Source organism: Magnolia sinica, chromosome 8, assembly GCF_029962835.1.
Source record: "Magnolia sinica isolate HGM2019 chromosome 8, MsV1, whole genome shotgun sequence".
Taxonomy (NCBI): Eukaryota; Viridiplantae; Streptophyta; class Magnoliopsida; order Magnoliales; family Magnoliaceae; genus Magnolia; species Magnolia sinica.
Genome location: NC_080580.1, coordinates 63,416,196 through 63,424,252, shown reverse-complemented (window position 1 = coordinate 63,424,252; position 8,057 = coordinate 63,416,196). Strand labels below are relative to the sequence as shown.

At 35.0% G+C, this 8,057-nt stretch overlaps 1 long non-coding RNA gene across 2 annotated transcripts; it reads left to right on the top strand.

Moving 5' to 3' along the window:
- The first annotated feature begins 1,751 nt into the window (after nucleotides 1–1,751).
- On the top strand, nucleotides 1,752–5,479 carry LOC131254020 (uncharacterized). Of its 2 annotated transcripts, XR_009175436.1 has the most exons (6): nucleotides 1,752–1,801; nucleotides 4,030–4,091; nucleotides 4,217–4,304; nucleotides 4,503–4,578; nucleotides 4,927–5,015; nucleotides 5,176–5,479. It is a non-coding gene; the product is annotated as an uncharacterized LOC131254020 (long non-coding RNA). The 2 variants fall into 2 exon arrangements; XR_009175435.1 differs by having other exon boundaries at nucleotides 4,927–5,479.
- The last annotated feature ends 2,578 nt before the right edge of the window (nucleotides 5,480–8,057 follow it).

The window sequence follows — 8,057 nt, the reverse complement described above, 5'->3', positions numbered from 1 at the left end:
GCATATTGCTATGGACCTTTAGCTACAAATAGATCCGTAGCTGTTTGAAGTTTTTGCTACAGATATAATTGCTACGAATTATATCTGTAGCTATTTAACCTATAGCTACGGATTAAATCCGTAGCCACTAATCAGACAGGTGTAGGCTTTTAAATTTTGGCCTATTGCTACGGACTTTCAGCTACAAATAATATCCGTAGCTGTTTTAAGTTTTTGCTACAGATATAATTGCTACGGATTATATCTGTAGCTATTGAACCTATAGCTACGGATTAAATCCGTAGCCATAGGTTCCAGACCTATCGTTATGGCACCTACGACGACGGTCGTGTTACGGACTAGCTACGGACTAAATCCGTAGCCATAGGTCTATGGCTACGGATTTAATCCGTAGCCTTTGTCCCTTTTTTTGGTAGAGCATGCCTTAATGCGGGGTTACTATAGGGGCCACTTTGATGTTTGTATTACGTATCCAAACCTTCCATTAGTTTCCCACTCTACATCCTTTTAATTTTATTAAAAATCAAGATTTAAGTAAATGAAGTTCGAAAAAAAATTGAGATTAAAAAAATCAAGATTTTGATAAATAATTGACATTCTGAAAAAGAAAATTGAGAAGTGTAAAAAAATTTTATGAATTTGAAAAAAAAAAAAAAAAATTAGTAGAGAAGCTTCGAAAAACAATTAACAAAGTTTGAGAAAATTCGAGATTTTGAAAAAAAAAAAAACCGTGATTTAATAAAAATCAAGATTTTGAAAAAAAAAATAAGAACTTTAAATAAAGTTGATAATTTGTAAAAATAATTAGATTTCCAAAAAAATGATATTTTGAAAAAATAAAATTGAAAATATTAAAAATTTATTAAAAATTTTGACTGCTTGAAAAAAAAATAATAAAAATAATAGAAAAAAAAAATCTTTCGAAAAAAGAAATTGAGATTTTCTATTTCGAATTTTTTTTTTTTTTTGAAAAGTTCGATAACAAAAGTGAGATTTTGATTATGTGTTGTATATCCATGCTGTCCATATGTTTCTCCAGTCCATTTTTGGGTGGGGTATAAAAAAAGTGTAGATTTAAATCTTAAGTGGACCACACCACTAGAGAGAGTGGTAATATAGTGCCTTGCCATTAAAAATTATAAAGAGCCCGTCATAAGGTTTTAATAGTGTTTACTTGCAATCCAACTTGTTGATAATGTGAAGAAGATCTGGATGAAGGGAAACTACAAAGATCAAATTAATCCAAAACTTTTATGGCCTTCAAAAGGTTTCTAATGGTTATTCATCACTGTTTTGATTGGTATGGCCCACCTGAGATTACCAAGTTCTTATGATTTGGAATCACATCCTAAAATATGATAGAAAAATATATGGACGGTATCGATATACACAAAATATATTAAGGTAGGCTCTACCCATTAAGGAGTTACCTAAATAGTGAAATGATACTATAAGGTCGATTTCATGGGAACTTCCCGTGAGGTCAATCTGTGTGGGCCCTACCATCATGTGTGTAGAAAATCAACATCATGCATTTGATGTGTCCCCTTTAGGTTATGAGATATCCCAAAAATTTGCCGTATATGAAACTCTGGTGGGCCATAGCATCTAAAACTATGTGAAGACATCCCTAAAGGATATAAAAGCACTTGGTGGGGCCCACATGAGTTTTGGATGTGGATGAAACATGGTCATACCCATCATCCTACATAATGAATGGGCTGGATCTATGAACCACATCTAGGTGGGCCCAATAATGAATTCTCCTGTCGAAGCATTCTCGGAGTAGATATTGATGCTGGTAAGTTTCTGAAATTTAACCCTCTTTTGTTGGTGACTTTCTTATATATACTAGAAATTTTCATTTTCATTTTTCGTTTCACTGGTTTTATTTGGTTTGAAGTTAGATATGATAATTCAATCTTTTTAAGGTGAGAATACTAGTGATGCCAGATTTGGTTGCTATTTCATACTGCTGATGGGAGGAGTGTTTCTCATGTTCTAAGCACATACTTGAGAATGATAACCAGCCACTTGCCAAAACTTCTATGGTGCATATGATGTTAATATACGAAAATTTTAAGTGGATAAACGTTTTAGAATTGTCAAGAACACTTGTAAAGTTATACATGACACTTGAGGTATCTTGGAATCAAGAAGTTTCCACATAATGTTCAGAGCCTTCTAATGGACTTGTGTGAGTGAATTTTCATTGAACTTGTGGTTCAACTAGCTAACGTGGTATGCATGTGCAAGCTAAAATGCTCACTAGACATGCCACACTGTGGTAATGCCCTGGCCCAAAGATCATGCTATCCACTCATTAGAGAATTGAACAATGCTTCAATGTGCATGTGGTCCATATGTACCTTCCAGATATTTAGGCTATGGCCAGTGTTTTATATATCAAATAGCGTGCAGCGTAGCATTCACCCCTCCGAAGAGTGAGACATCATCTACCACTACATATAGAGTTTTAATTAAAATAATATGAAATTTTGGGGAAAGAGTAAATATAAAGAAAAAAATAGCAATTGACTGATTTAATACTATCGTTCATGTTATTTCACTAAAATCATTGAAAACAGTAACTATTTTTTATGAAAATAGCACATGTAAGAAGATTGAAAACATTTACTGTTTTAGTGAAAAATAACATGCAATGTATTCTAAGTAGCGTGTAATGTATGCTAAATGCGACTTAAGCTATTTTCATGCACCACGTAGTGTGAAGGCTATGCCGTGCAGCACATCATAAGCTTTTTAAAACAGTAGCTATGACATTTAAATGGTGGGTCACATGTTTGCATCATGTGTACTGTAAACCTGCATGTGTCCCATTCACATTCCTCTTATGTGCAACAAGGTTTGGTGGGCATTCTCAAGAAATTATCTTTTGATCTCAATTTGTTAATTGACCCCAGTTTGGTTTTTAGGGAATTCTTTCCCTGGATTTTATGTTTCTTGGGGAATGTTAGAGTTGGCCTGGTATTTTTTGGGAAATGATTTAATTTTGTTTGGTTGATACACAGCTTTCCTAGGTAAACCTGGGAAATGGAATTCTTGGAGAAGAGAAACCAGCCAAAAAATTGTGAACCAAACTCTTCTTCTTCTTCTTCTTCTAACCAGGCAATTGCTAAACCAGGAAATATGCCAGCAACCAAACACCCCCCTAAGTTCAAGGATCAAATGATCCTAGTGAGAATGTACTCATCCCTTGAATGAATATTTCTCAATGTTAGCAAAATGTGATATTATGGCTGCAATATTCAAATAGGATTGGATCAGGCAACTTCTCATTTGAAGAAAAATGAACAATTTCCCCCTTGAGAATATTCACATTTCTAGAGAAAATTTCAAGTTATTGTTTTTTTTTTTTTTCATTTGATTAGAAGATTTTGATTTTTTATTTTTTATTTTTTTTTCTTGATTGAACTAGCTGCACATTTCTGGAGAATAAACAAAATTTCACGAGTTTTTCCTGATTTTTAATTTTTTTTCTTGATTTTTTTTTGGATTTTATTGTTGTTGATAATTGCTTCTATTATTATGGAAATTCTTCTAACAATTGCCTTTTCTTTTATAAGAACTGGAAATTGCAGTTAAAAACCTTTGAATTTTCATGGATTTCTATTTTTTTCTTCATTTGGTTGAAGTTGCAGTGACTTTCTTGAAAATAAACATAATCTGAGTATTGCTTATTTATTTCGATTTTTTTCTTTCTTTCTGAAACCTCTTCTTAGGGAAATGGCTGCACTAACTGCAGATTTTTTTATTTTTTATTTTTTTTCCAGCCGTTTGGGAAATCATAGTTTATTTACCTTTTTATTAGGATTTTGTTTTTCTGATGTTGCGTTTTGATTTTTATTTTTTATTTTTTTTTTTGAAGAACTTTCATTATTGCATTGCTGTCATTTTTTGAGCACTTGTTGAATCACATTGTTTTTCCCCTCAATTTTGAGGAATGTTTTTGCCTTCATAGCACAGTTTAGATTTTGATTCTCAAATTGTGGCTTCTGTCTTTTGCAGTTACGGTCAGGCAATCAAGGTAAACTGGGCATATGCCAGTGGCCAGAGGGAGGTTACATCAGGTTACTATTTGCTTCCACACTTGTTTCCTTTCTCTTTTACTGTTCTTTATTTGTTGTTTCTGTTGGCACATCATGGTGTTCTCTCTACTAATCAGTACTCTTTATGTTGTTTTCATGTGTTTCAGGCCACTTCAACATCTTTGTTGGTGACCTAAGTCTTGAAGTCACTGATGCGACTCTATTTGCATGCTTTTCAGTGTATTCCAGCTATTTGTGAGTTCCCTACTACTTTTCAAAGTACTGCATTTGATAGTTTATAGTGTTTACTATTTTTTTCCTGGTTTTTTCTTTTTGGAGGAAGGATGAAACTCTATTTTTATTCTTGTTTTGCTTGAGTAAACTTGGGAAGCTTCTGCTACTGCATGTGTTAATGTGGTTATAAACTTGCTGGCTACACAATTCTCTTTGCAGAGATGCATAGGTTATGTGGGATCATAAAACTGGGCGCTCAAGAGGATTTGGCTTTGTTTCTTTTCATAATCAGCAGGTATTATTCTCTTAGTTATCACTGTTTAAAAGCCTGTAGTTGAGTTGTTCTTCTTCTTCCTGTAGTTGACTCATGAATTATCGATCAATTTCTGAGGTGGGACTGGGGCATGTTGAGTATTGATTTCGCTAACTGTAATAGAAAACAGACTCAGAATTGGTAACGGAAGTGAGTCAACTGAACCTAGTCAGCAGTTGTTCAAACTCTTGATCCAGATGCTTGCACATGGACACCCATAACTGAATTCAGTATAGATTTTTCATCCAATTTGTGCATGTATGAGATCTCTAACCAAGAAGGGTGTGTGTCAACTGATGAATGTTCTTTGCTTCCATTGTTACTTTGTAGATGGAGGAGGTCAATAGAATGCAAGTGACGAGGCCCCTGAAAACAACCCTGCATTTACAACCGTCTATGTTGGTAATCTTGTACATGAGGTAAAATAAAGGAACTGAGACATTGTGTTGGCTGCATGGTTTGTACAATTGAGAGAAAAAAAATGTCCCTAAAATTGATGGCCATGCTTTGCAGCATGTTTATTTTTATCATCTGTGCTGACATTTCCTGTTTTTCCTGTTTCAATGGCCAATTCGTCAGGCGACTCAAACTGAACTCCATCGCCAGTTTCATTCTCTTGGGGCTGGTGTCATTGAAGAAGTGTGTGTACAGAGAGATAAAGGTTTTGGATTTGTAAGGTACTAGTACCACACACATGATCAAGAAGCCCTGGCCATGGGATCTATGCTGGCACCTGGCCACTTAATCGCGTACCCATGGATAGCAGCAGCATTACTCAATCAGCAACTATTTCCTAGAATCTTCCACGAGTTGGACATATAACTGTTTCCCATGAATGGATTATAAATTGATTAAAATGAATGATTGTGCACAGGTTTATAAATTGATTAAAATGAATGATTGTGCACAAGATTATAAATTGATTAAAATGAATGATTTAGCCTCAGTTCAGGTTAAAAATTGAATTTAGCCTCAATTGACGCTAATAGAGGCTAAATCCATCTTTAGTCTCAGTTAGTCAAACTAAGACTACAACTCCCATGGTTAAAGGCTTTAGTTTCGGTTGTTAAGAATCGAGGTTTAAAATAGGTATAGCTTCAATTGGAGGCAACTAAGGCTAAAATTTGGATTTAGTCTCGGTTGGAAACAATGGAGGCTAAAATTTTGATTTAGCCTCATTTCGAGACAATTGAAGCTAAAAGTGTTCTTTTAGCTTCACTTGAAGAACCGAGGCTATAAAAGCCGTTTTAGCCTCGGTTGCCACAACTGAGGCTAAAGTCTTTAGCCACTAAGGTTCCAGCCTCAGTTTGGATGATCGAGGCAAAATTGAGGCTAAAGGCTTTAGCCTCAGTTTTTAACCTTTTTAGCCACAATTTTGAACCGAGGCTAAAGGCCTATTTCCTTGTAGTGATCTAATACTACAGTTAACATCTAATACTATCATATTTCTTTACAGGATAATATTACAGTATTTATGGACCCTTGTGCTGCAATTTTTGTTTTCATCATCATTGGACTCTTATGCATAAGAATCAACGAGGTATCCCTTTAACACATGCCTCTTTTTACAATGCTTTAATTTTTGTTGTTGTTTCTAGTAACTTGAATTAGAATATTCTTCTTTATTATTTCCTTGTCCACTTAAATGAAGCTCCTATTTAAGCTTAAAAATTCTTCTTAATTTTGAATTATAACCATGTTTTGTTGGTTGAATATTTTTTTATTAGATGAAAGACAGAAAATTGCTGCTGATTTTTTTTTTTTTACTGCATGAAAATTTCTGATGGCTTTAGGTCATATTTTTCTAAAATATTGAAATCCAAGACGGTATATTACCGTCCTTTTAACGTCCATCTTTAATGACGATCCATGACCGTCCATTTTTAAAGACGTTAAATGAACACTAGCGACAGCCATAGGCCGTCAGTGGTTTAGACAGTTGTAACCGTCTAACATCAAAGCCAGTCCATAACAGACCTTTTATTGTCCATCTTTAATGACGGTCCATGACCATCCTTCTTTATAGATGGTCTATAACTGTCCTTTTAATGTCCATCTTTAATGACGGTCCATGACTGTCCTTTAACTAATAGGATGAGACAAAATAAGACAGCCCATATGACGGTTCAAAACCGTCATTTATTGAGATTTGAGACGGTTTTCAGCTGTCCTTTTTTTTACTGTTGTGGTGTACTGAAGGCAATGCTTTCGAGGGTCTGATGCCATCGAGTTTTTCTAATTTGGCCTCACTAACCGATTTGTGAGTGTTGGTGTTCATTAACCTGTTTTAATATTCTATTGTTCTTCCTTTACTAATTTCTGATATTGGAATTTGTGTTCCAGGGTATTTTTGGTTGCACCAAATTATTATGAAATAATTTCATGATATTTGGTGCAACTAAACACAGCCCAAGTAGAATTTCCAAAAATTGCGAAATGGGTCTCTTCTTTTGTGTAGGAAAAACTGGAAATAGCTCTTTTATATCCATGCAAATATCCTGGTTTTTAAAGTAGAACTCTTGAAATTTGTGAATTGTTTCTCTGCAAACATGGCCTTAACTTTGTACTCATACATGCGGCTTAGTGTTGTGTCTAATGGGAGCTCATCGTTGAATTTGTTAGAACTTTTTTTTCTTTTTTCATCCATGCCTCGGGAACCTAAAACAACATACTCATATCCAATGTGTTTTCTTGCACAGAGTCCTAAGAAACAATATGCTTTCTGATACTATCCCATCCACCATTGGAAAATGGTCTGCAAGTGATGGAATAAATGGTGATAGTTTTCAATCCGGGAATGGATCCTTATCCATTCTGCCATGCTTTTAGTTGGCCTCTAGCAGTGGAGTGTGAGTGCGTGACCATGCCTTGAGTTCTGTCCCAAATTGCGTCTGACCCATTTTAGTTGCACTACAAATCCATTTCGTTGGAAGTGAAGTGCTTGCACAAGTGCCCATGGGTACATCGAACCATATCTTTAGTTGGTGTGAAATTTCTCTGCAGTAAGAGGGAATCTTTAACCTGTTGATGGTGATTGGTGACCTTCTGCATCTTGCAGGTGTACATGTCAGATCTAACAGCACTAATTACTTGGACGTGCGAAAGGTGCAGTGATATGATTGAGGTATTCGGGCATCACAATGCTTATTGGTCTTCCATTTCATTTTACTTATATACAGGGATTTGAGATAATAGAGTTGATAGTTGATGTGGAGTACTGCTTACAGGTGCGCTCTCAAGATCCTAATGCCATTATCATTACTTTTAGGGGCACCCAAGAACATAGGCATGAACTTTGCAGTGGCCTGCTTATTCTTGTTATATGTCATGCATACTATGTTTAAGTCAACTCGAGAAAAAGATATGATTGGAACTATTTTTACCAATCGTCACTATGTTTTAAGCTAAGGTTTAAGAGTAATTGATGAGTACATTACACATAATGTTGCAGTGTTGCTCGA